Source organism: Elaeis guineensis, chromosome 7, assembly GCF_000442705.2.
Source record: "Elaeis guineensis isolate ETL-2024a chromosome 7, EG11, whole genome shotgun sequence".
NCBI lineage: Eukaryota > Viridiplantae > Streptophyta > Magnoliopsida > Arecales > Arecaceae > Elaeis > Elaeis guineensis.
Genome location: NC_025999.2, coordinates 11,156,569 through 11,168,720, shown reverse-complemented (window position 1 = coordinate 11,168,720; position 12,152 = coordinate 11,156,569). Strand labels below are relative to the sequence as shown.

The 12,152-nt window shown below is 30.9% G+C and overlaps 1 long non-coding RNA gene across 1 annotated transcript; it reads right to left on the bottom strand.

Annotated features, from left to right (window-relative positions):
- Positions 1-6,401: 6,401 nt before the first annotated feature.
- On the bottom strand, positions 6,402-9,380 carry LOC114914386 (uncharacterized). The gene is made up of 4 exons (XR_012142832.1): positions 9,299-9,380; positions 8,846-9,039; positions 7,180-7,266; positions 6,402-6,582 (listed from the first exon to the last, which is right to left on the bottom strand). It is a non-coding gene; the product is annotated as an uncharacterized lncRNA (long non-coding RNA).
- Positions 9,381-12,152: the final 2,772 nt, after the last annotated feature.

Below are 12,152 nucleotides of genomic sequence, written 5' to 3'. Positions count from 1 at the left end.
ATGTAAGTCTCCTAGTCGGTAATGCTAATGGGTCCACCTATTACAGAGCTCAATAACCAAATCAAGCATGCACCAATATCCACTACATCATATGATTAAGATAATAGAGCTCAAAATAACAACATGATCATAGATAATTATAGGCACCTTAACCATTAATTCAAATGACAATTTAGCTCATATTTTATAATAAATTTAAATAAAAAAATAGTACATAATCAGTATAAGCCCATTTTATAAAAAATTTCAAACATTCTACTCCTGCAATATTGGTTAAGATCCTTTTTTATTCAACAAAATATTATTATTTATAATTCAAAAATGACTTCGGGGCTAAGTACAGCTCATGTGATCATATATGCAAATATTCTGAATGAATAACATCTTTAGTCAAAATCTGGTCTGCTAAAATTATTAATATCAAATCACAGCATTCTTCATACCATTTATTGATACATGACCCTCCATAGTTATAAATATTAGTAATCTTATCGATATGGATTTCAGTGATATAATATGTGTAGCATTAATTCTATATCCATATGATTAAAATATATAGAGCTTATCATTTGTCTACTTTATGATCTCAAATGAAATCCTTTTATATTTTTCAATGAAAGCTATAACAATTTTAAGCTTATATCATAATTCCATTATATGTCCCAAGATGAATCTTTTATATCTCAAGGCAAACTATATATGATATCAATGATATCAATAATCACATAAACAATACTATTATGCTTAAGCAACATCTTTATGCTTAAGCATTCATTCAAATAGCATTTGTAAATAACCACATATGCATAAATATAAATATAATATTTTATTATAAAAATAATAAAAATAAAAAATTTGATGATAGTCATAAAATATTACATAAATTATAAAAATATCCTCTCAACTTTAGCTCAATTTCACTTATATCTCCTCTACTTTAAAAAGTAGTAAACTAGCTCTTTAAGTTTTCAAGATATTTTGAAGTCGTCCTACTATTTATCTCTATTAATGAAATAATATCACATGACAATCCCATGATATCATCATTTTATAAAATAGTCAAATTATGCTTATCTCCATCTCCTTTCTCTCCGATTGCTCCCCTTTTCTACCTCTGACGTCGATATCCCTTCTCTCTCCTCCTCCTTCCCCCATCCTCCTCGTCATTCTCACCCCTTCTTCTCCTCATCATCTTCCTCTTCTAAGCCCGTCTATGAGCCTTCTCCCTCTACAGCAACTCCCTTTACCTCTACCTATTCCTTACTGTCGATCTCTTCTTCCCCCTCATCCCCTTTCGTCTCTCTTACTCCTCTTCCTCCTCTTTTAAGCCCGCCCATGAGCCCTCCCCTTTTATAGTGGCTCTCTCCACCTTCATCCACCTCACTGATGATCCCTCTTTTCCATCCTCTCCTTTCTCCTCATCCACTCCCCCTCCTCCAATTCTGTTCATAATCTGTCTCTCTATAATGGCTCCCTCCACCTCTGATTTTTCTTCGACGGTGATCCCTCTTTCCTCTCCTTTCCTTCCTCTTTATCTACTTTTTCTCCTCCAAGCATGTCCATAAGCCCTCTCCTCCACCTCCATCCATTCATATTTGGCAACCCTCCTTCCTCCTCTCCTTTTTCTTTATCCATTTATCCTTCTCCTCCTCTTCCTCCAAGCTCGCCCATGATCCCTTCTCCTTCATGGCGGCTTCCTCCATCTCTGTCATTCCTTGCCAATGATTCCTTTTTCTTCCTCCTCTCCTTCTCTCTCATTCACTTCTCTTGTTCATCTTTCACCTCTGAGCTCACCTATGAGCCCTCTCCCTCTACCTTTGCCTCTATCTCGTCGATGACTCCTTTTTCCCCCTACCTTTCCTCCTAATCCTTTCTCCTCCTCCTCTCGCTCTTCCTTTAATCTCACCTATAAGGCCTTTGATGTAATCTTTCCTCTCCATACCGACTACCATGACCTCGCCGTCCTTCTCTACAATGACTCTCTCCACCTCCATCCTTTGTTGGTGATCCTTTCTATATTAGCAAAAAAATTTCTATCCATTGAAATGGAAAGGTAATACCATTTGTTGGTAAGTGAACGGCAAGATCATTTTGAAATATTTTAAAATTTTAAAGAACTAGTTTGATTCTTTTTAAAATCGAAAGGGTATAAGTAAAATTAGACTAAAGTTAAGCAGGTGTTTCTATAATTTACTCTATAATATTTAACAAAACAATGATCCCACTAACCAAGTACATCAAAAGATTTCAATAAATCTATATTTTCTATATGTTTAATGAATATAATGAATCTAAGTCCTTTGATAAATAGATCTACTAGTATTACATCAGTCTCTTTGCATTCAATTATAATGTCTCCTTTTTTAACCAAATCTCTGACTGTCAAATATTTTATCTCTATATGATACAGGCAGTGGAAGGTTTTATTATTCTCTAAAAATAATATAGCTGTAATTTTATTATCATAAATTTAAAATGATTTTGAGATAGAATCAACCATCGTAAGATCAATCAACCATCATAAGATTTGAGATAAAATCCTTCAATTAAACAGCAAAAATTGTAACTTTTAACATGCTACAAACTTTGCCTACATAGTCAAAGATGCCATAAGAATCTATTTTATATCTTTTTTAAAAAATATCTCCTCTAGCCATTATAAAAAATATAATAAAAAATAGATTTTATATCATCTATCCAACCAGCAAAATTCATAATCAGAATATCTACTCACCTCAAGGTGATCAAACTTTTAATAAGTTAGCATACATTTTATTTGGGTTTTCTATAAATTCCTTATAACCTTTTAGCTATTTTTCAAATGCTCCATATTCGAATTTGTCATATATCTGTCAACTATATTCACAATATATGCTACATCCAATCTGGCACAAATCTATACATATATTAAACTACACACAATACTAGAATAAGGTACATTCTTCTTGGATTCTTTTCTACATCATTTTTAGGATACTGGTTTTTACTAAATTTATCTCTCTTAACCACATATACATCTTCAGGTTTGTTATTATACATACCAATTTTATTTAGTATACAATCAATATGAACTCTTTGAAACAAGCCTAATATATTATGGACTATTCCTGTGAATCTTAATACCAAGTATAAATAAAACTTCTCTAGGATCTTTTATATCAACAACCTTATATAGTATGGTTTGGTCTTATGCAATAACAGAGTGTTATTACTAACAAGTAAAATATCATCCATATATAAGACAATAAAAATAAATTTACTCTTGTTGACCATGTATTGATCCACTTTATTTTTATAAATCCAAGAGAGCTCACAATGTCATCAAACTTAAAATACTATTATCTTGGTATCTGCTTAAGACCATAGATGGATTTTTTAAGTATATATATCATATGTTCCTTTTCACTCTCAACAAAATCTTTTGATTGATTCATGTAGAGTTCTTAATGAAGACTGCTGTTCAAAAAAACTATTTTGAGATCCATCCAATAAAACTCTAGGTTAAAATGGGCTACCAGTACTATGATTATTCTCTAAAAGAATCGTTACAAGAGACCGAAGAAAAATTTCATTATAATCTATACCCCTTTCGATGTGAATCCTTATGCAATCAGTCTGAAGTTGAAGTATTTAATATTATCATTAGAATTATTCTTAATTTTAAATATCCACTTATACATTATAGGCTTAGATCTTTTAGATAATTCTACTATATCTCATATTTTATTTTAATTATAGATTGCATTGAATCACACATATCTTCAAGCTATTTAGCTGATTGGAAACATACAATAGTGTGATCATATGATACTAAATTAACCATATGACCAATGTCATAATTATTTTCATCTAAATAAATCAAATAATCATTAGAAATAATAGGTTTTCTTTTATCTTTTACGTGATTTCTTTACTGATACTTCATTAATTAGCTATAGAGGTGCTACAACTGATTCACATATTTGATGTCGTTCTTCTACTGTCCTTTCAGGATGAAATATGACATTTTGTTGGATAACATGTACAAGAATAATGACTTATTTTTCCTCTAATATCATGTCTCCAGCATGAGAGTATCTGCAATCATCCATATGATATTCTAAAAATCTGGCATGATTAGACTCAATAATCTTTGTAAATCTATCAAGGTTGTAGAATCTATATCTTTTAAAATTATCTGGATGGTAAATTAAATAACACTATTCAAACTTATTCAGTGATGGATTATCTTAAACTTGGTAGGATTGCCCCAAATATGAAAATAAGTAATACTGGATTTTTGTCAACCCATAACTCAAAAGATATCTTAGGAACTACTTTATTAAAAACTTTATTTAAGATATAGATGATAATTTTTAGGACCTCACCTAAGAGATATCCTATCAAATTGCACTTACTCATCATACTTCTAACAATATCTGTAAAGATGTGATTATGTCTTTCAGTCATATCATTTTGCTCAAAAGTTTCAGATATTGTATATTGAGTAACTATCACATATTTCTATAAGTATTGGACAAAAGATCCTATTTGTTGGCTAAATTCACCATGTCAACCATAAGATTTACTAGAACGATTAGATCTCCCTATCTTAACTATCTATCATGCTGTTTTTCAATCTCAATATTGAAGGTCTTAAAACTTATTAAGTGCTTCAAATTTTTTCTTAAAAAGATAGACATACCATAGCGAGAAAAGTCATCAACAAAAGTAATGAAACATCTACTATCATAAATGGCAGAATCTAGATGTCCACATAAGTATATAAATGTTTTAAAATTTTATTACTATGAGTGGACTTCTTATTTAACTTTTTAATTTTGATAAATTTATCCCTAAGATAGTTAACACAGGTGCGAAAGTCACTAAAGCCAAGCGAAGGTAGAATTTCATTATCAGTTAACCTTTGAACCCTTTCTTTAGAAATTTGACCCATTCACTTATGCCATAATGTAGAGAATTTATCCTTGGCCAATCTTTTTTTTTTTAAGGATGATACCATCTACATGCATAGTTTTTTATTTCTCTAATTGACTCTTATGCTTGAAATATTTAAATCCCCTATGATTGTTTTCTTTCATAGAAGAAGCACTCAAAAACTTTCTTAATAGCTGCTTGTAGACCTCTAGGATTTTGATTTTCATTCCTAAGTTTGTGAGTTTAAGTCTCCCTTTTGAAACCATTATCTTTTTTCATTATGTATGGAACCCTTAAGGCTTGACAGACTACCACTCTCATCATTTTTCTTAAGATATTAAAACTTTTAAACGAAATAGAAATAAGTTCATTCATATTCTATTTATCCCTATGTGCATTATATATGCTTTTAAGCTGACTAAATTATACAAGAGTTAAAAGCTTGATGAGCAAGAAAAGAATAAGGAATAGGGATGTCAAACTAATAAGCTTAAGTGCAATATTCTCTAGTTTCACAATATAAGCTCTAACACCATTATGCCATCATATCTTATATTGATTAATTTATCTATTAGCTATCCAGCCTCTGTCTTATTAGATTCTATATACCTCTTGCTAATGAGATCAAAGAATTGCTTAGCATTACCATTCTTAAGATAACATCTAGAATGAAATTAAAAATAGACATTTTCATGATTTCTAACCTAAGACGATTCACTCTCTACCACCACCATAATAAAAATTCTTATTTCTGGCATTTATAAGTGTTGCTACAACCAAGAGAAAATGCCACAAATACCTTTACTAGCATTTTAGTGGCACTTCGTTAAGTGACGTCTTAAGATCGTATCGGCAATTAATTGCCGATAATTTTAAAAAATTATCGATAAAAATTTATTTTTTACAGTATTAAAAAGTGCCCTTAAAGATTTAATTTTAATATTTTTTTGATTTTTTAAGCACTTATATATGCTGATAATAAACACTATATGGTACATTAGGATATGCTGGTAGTAGTCCATATATTAACAATATTTATATATGCCATTAAATATATATTTCATTAGATATTACTGGAACTTTTATTTGCCGGTACCAAGTAACTTGCTGGCTTTTGTATAAAATGCCACTCTTTAATTTAAATTGTAACAATTATCTTTCATTTTTTTTTGATATTATTAAATACCATAAATTTATTATCTAGCGGCACTTTCATAAATGCTTCCAAAAATTTAGGTAACACGTTCTCATGTTCAATTCTTGTATTACTTATTGCAAAACTATAACATAAATAAGAGTTTTCGACTATATTTGAGAAAATGTTATAACAACATATATATTTAGCATATCGTGATACTAGAAATATCATTCTATAATCAAAATGCATCATTAAAATTAATATTTTCCAACATTTTATTTTCATTAAGGCATCCAAACCATTGAAGAACAAATTAATGAATTATAGAATTCAAATCAAACAGTCATATCTCATATCGTATTCCCACAATCAAGTTTTAGATTTGTTTTTGTAGTTTGAGCCAACAAAAGAAAAATCAAAATACAAGTTTAAAGCATGAAAAGCAAAAAAAAAGAAAAAAGAAAAAGAAAAGATCATCAACATTGTCCCTCTTCATTGATCCCATCAGTGCTCTATTCACAAATAACCTGCCAACATGACATAATAATAAGTTAGATTGTAGTTCCAGTTTGATTATTATAAAAGAATTAAAATGATTCCGGTTTATAGCAAATACATAAATTGAAGGTCAAGCAATTCTTGAACCAGCTACATCTCCTAATAGTTTTATAATGGCTATATTCTTTTATCAAAGGTTCATCATATTCTATTAGAACCATAATCATGACTTTTCAGAATTATAGTCCTAGTGCTACCTCACCTACAACTTTTGTAGGACTCTTACTTAATAGATTCCCCTCAGTGACACTAGGATTAGGTCTTCTGTTGGCACTTAGTAAGTAAACCTCATGTCCATCCTATAATTTGAAATCTTTTTACTGATATATTAAAGTCATAAGGGATATGACACTTTCAAAGATAAGAGGAAAACTTGTATCTGATAGATTGTTTTATTTCTCTCGTTACGTAGCTCTTTTCTCTACTTTTTTGACTATTTCTGCAAGTTTTTGTATACTATAACTTATAATTTTAATTAAAAAATTAGAAACAAAGCCAAAAGTATGTTATACAAGAATTAATTATTTATTTTAATATGTGAAACTAAATTTTAAAAAACTATTTACCTGATGGAGTGGAGGTATGTGACTGCATGATGAGGACTATGTTTGTTGTTCCGGTAACTCTTCATGGGGTTTAGCAGCATCTCCAAGCTAACATGAACCATAAATAAAAGGTGAAGCAAAGGATCAAAGGATTGAAAGGGAGGAGAAAAGAAGAGCAAATTGTTCTGGATTTTTTTCAACATACGGTGTGGTTTTAGAAAGTTTCTTCTAAATGCATGTTTTTTTTAAGGGAGAGTTTAATATATATGATTTGCTTTTACAATACTTTAAGGAGGTATTTACAATGGGATGATCCATCCAAGATCAAGGATGATATGAATAAAGATGATGATATCACCGTATTTAGTTGCACCATGATGATTCTACATGACAGTGATTTCAAATCACTCCCATTCCTCAGATCACCATCCAACACGGTGATAGAAAATCTATTCTTGAGAATATGTATCCAACATCACTCCATCAAGATAATCTTATATTAAAATATGTTAATTAAAATACCCTCATGATTGAGAGACTTTCTGGAAGAAAAAATCTATTTTTTTTGTCATGATATTTTTTTACATGCGTACACGATATTATTTACGCATGTTGGGTGAGTAGTTAGGGTGTCATCTCCATGAAAGAAAAGAAGAAATTTTTTCTTTTTTTCTCAACCAAATCATGATAATCTGAGGCTTTTCTCTTCCTCTGTCTCTTCTTTATCATTTTTTTCTTTTCATCTGAGATATGTTAGAGATATTTTTGATATTATATGGTCAGTGATCTTGAATTTTCATAGTATACCAAATAAGTTATTTGTACATATCTGGAGATTTTTAATTACGACACTATGGTCAAACAAACATCATGATCTTAAATCACTAAGGATTAGATCATCCCAAGATTTGGATCATCTATGATCTAAGATTATTGTGGTGATCCAAGTTTGGTCACCAAATGCCTCCTAAAGTTTTTTTACGAGAACCGATGAAAGAATTAGAGAAAAAATACAATTATTCTGGATTTTTTAGGGGCACATGATGTAGTTTAGGAAATTTTTTGATGCGCATTTTTTTCCAAGAAAAACCACCGATTGGAAAGAATAGGGAGTATTTTATGATATCTGAAATTTTTTTTATGATGCCTTATAATCTTTTTTATCAACGATGGAAGAATTAGAAGAAGCATGATTATTTTGGATTTTTTGGACACACCATGTGGTTTAGAAAATGTGTTTGGACATGTGCTTTTTTCTTGAAGCAATCTTGTGATGCTTTTTGGTAAAGAAATCATGGTTGGACATGGATTTTTTTAGATGCCCAATGTTGTTTAGGAAATTTTTTAGACTCACATTTTTTAGGAAGCCCACTACAGTTTGGATGCTTTTTTGGTAGAGAAATCATAGTTGGAAAGATTAGGAAGAATTTTAGGATATTTGGACTCTTCGATCTACAATAGATGAAAATTTTTGTATGCCTAAGATACTATTGTTGGAGTTTTACGGTTTCATGTACGCATGATTTTACAAAACTAGTATGCAGTAAAATTTTAAAAATTTTTAGATTAAATCTAATTTAATCTAAGCATGCATAAGATTAAATCTTAAAACCATAAACAGGATCATCATATGTGAGATAAGATTCAGATACATAAATCAAATAAAATAAATAAATATAAAATATACCTGAACATGGATCAATCTTCAATGTGAACAGATGATCATGGATGTCCTTCAAAGATCCCTTGCAGCCGCACAAGCGTCCGACCTCTACGAATATTCACACGAGACTCTGATATGATCAGAAGTCTTTTAATCTCATCAAGATGCTAGCTTCCTTGCAAAGATCGTATCTTGATGGTTGAAAATCTTTTTTTCTCCTAAGATACTCTTAGAAAATAAGAAGATGTAGGAGGATCTTGATCTCTACGTTAGAGATCATGAAAAGAACCATTTTTTCTTTTCTTTCTAAAATTTATGCACCAAATCTCTACAATAAAGATGTAATAATTTTGTCCAACTTTTAAACAAAAGGAGGAGGAGACATCCATATCTAAATATGGACAAGAGGGAGGGATAGAGATGTCTAAACAACCAACCCTTGGTTGTTGCAAGAAAGAAGAGATAGTTATAACAAACCTCACGCCTTGCACCAAGATGCCGCCCCCTCTCTCCTTATTTTTCTCCACACCTTCTTCTCTGATTTTGGCATCAAAACTTGATGCTAATCACCTCTATAGCCGTCCCAAGGTGGTGGTTATTTATAGGCAAAGGATGGGTTAGAGTTTGAGTAGGAGATAGAGTCCAAAGATTCTTGGACTCTTGCAATATTTGGATGCTGCCCAAACAAATCTCACGCCCAGATTTTTCATGCAAAAAGGGATCAAATCCCTTCTTTCTTACATGCCAAAAAGGAGATAAACAAGGGCGTCCAATCTAGTTTTTCATGACTTTTATTTGGGTGCACAAAAACTATGTGGCGTGGAGTCCTCTTTGTGCATGGATGGGGAAGAATTTCAAGAATATGGGACTTCTTTTATATTGCTATTTTAAATATAATTAAAATATCAATTAATTTTAATCAAATTAGGATCAGCTTAGACTCAAATAAATAGAAATCTAAATTTGATTTGGAGCCCAATTAATTTAGATTAGATGTCTCCTAATTGAAGGAGGAGTTCTAGTCCAATTGGACTCTTTCTTGATACTGAATTTTATATTGCTATTTTAAATTTAATTAAAATATCAATTAATTCTAATCAAATTAGGATCAAATTAGACTCAAATAAATAGAAATTCAAATTTGATTTGAAGTCCAATTAATTTAGATTAGATGTCTCCTAATTGGAGGAGTCGTCCTAGTCCAATTGGACTTTTTTTTTATGCTGAATTTTTAATCCTAATCCCATTAGGATTTGGTGCAGCATGAAAATAAAGATTTCAAGTCCAATTAGGAATACATACATCTTAGTCTAATTAAAAATTGGATCAAACCCAAATCCTAATTCAATTGGGACTAATCATCCAATCTTTTTTGGGGTTATCTTATAACTCTATAAGGTTGATCAAATCAAATCTAAAATGAGTCAAATTAAATCCAATCAAATTAAACTTGATACAAGCCCCATTGCTCAATCAAATTGAGCTAATTAGTAATTTTATTACTAATTAATACTCCTATAACTCACTAACTCTTTAGTAAGTTACATAATGCAATATTTGTATTAGATCAATTATCAATCAAATTGATAATCAAATCATATTACGATTCATGATCGTAATTCAACCATGTGATCAGTCAAAAATCTCTTTTGTATGTGACTCCATAGGTTCTATTCTGTCTGATAGTGAGATATATTATGATCTCTATCACAATATCATTGAAACTCTTTTCAATAGATTGGAATAATTCCAACTCAGCTCATCAAGGATCATTAATCATCAAGATGATCCTTGTGAGTTTCACAATCCATCAGTGACACCTAGCAGTATATAGTGGCAACCTAGCAGAATAAAAGATGAATCTCTAGGTACAGTTAGCGTATGATACAGTCTCTCTATCATGAGTCCCGACCAGAGGCAGGTCATGGATAAATTATCAAACCTCAACATCGGTCATATGATAGATTCAATTAGCTCAAGTCTATATGTGACTCTATGAAAATTTTTTTCATCAATCACAATGCTATGGCCATAGACTTAAGGACTCAGCTTCTTAAATCTCATAGAACTACTCCCTTCTGCTAGGATCGATAGATTCTATCTTAACGCACACCCCACTCCTACAGAGGATCAACTGTCACCAATATTCATTACAAGGGCTCCTTGAGACCCATGTTAATATATTAGTCAAACTTCAGTAGCCTCACTGTGAGCAGTAGTATCATCTCAGATCAAAGGACTAGTTATACAACTGCAGCATCGAGAAAGTCATTAACGAGTGAGCAAACATCCATGTGACTTCTTATATTGGTCACACTCAGTGCTAGTTATTCTCTAACAACCATCTGCACTCTCACTTCAGTGTCTTTATACTGCAGACTCGAGATCCATCTGTCCGAAGGAAGCGATCCGTGTATTGGTCTATCTGGATCAATCATCATCCCCATGATGATCTTATGATCAGGAGCAATTTAAGAATTAACTATTAATGATACATGTCTCAAATTCTCAACTCTTTGAGAATATGTGTCATCATTTTGTTAATCTCTTGGATGATTCATGGACACATAAATATGAATGGTAATATAACTGTCCAATAAGTACAAAATCATGTCATAGAGATATAAAATGTGTCAGTCAAGATTGGCTTCTAGGGCATACATCTAACAACTATCATGTGGTTAATATTTATTGATCACATAAATCTAAAAATATTATCTTATATGATAATTTATAATTTTTTTTGATATATATTTTTGCTTTTATATGCATGAGAAAATATTTTTATTGAAGGAATATGTGATATTTATTTTGCACATTAGAGAATGGATTTATTTTAGATGTATGTGGAGCATGATTTTAGAAGAATCATAGTTGGAGAAGAGTGGGAGAGTTTAGGACACCTAGACTCTAATGTATGGTGGATGAGAACTTTTAAATGACTAGAATACTATAATATGTTTAAGAAATTAATATCAATATTTTTTACTTGAGACGTGTGTAGAAGCATTTTTTTTAGAAGAATCACGGTTGGGGAAGAATGAAAGAGTTTTAGGATGATTAGACTCTGATAACTTTTGTATACTTAGGAAGTATCATATGGTAATGATATATCAATCACATAATTTTTAAAAAATAGCTAATATTGTAATTGATGGGAATTTTTTAGATACATATTTTTTAAATTTGGATGCATGTGGGAGTTTGATTCTTTAAAGCAATCAACATATTTTTCCTCTTAGACATGCGTGCAATGTCTTTTTTTAAAGAGTCATGGTTGGAGAAGAATAAGAAGAGTTTTAGAGTGTCTAGCCTCTGATCCACGGTAGAT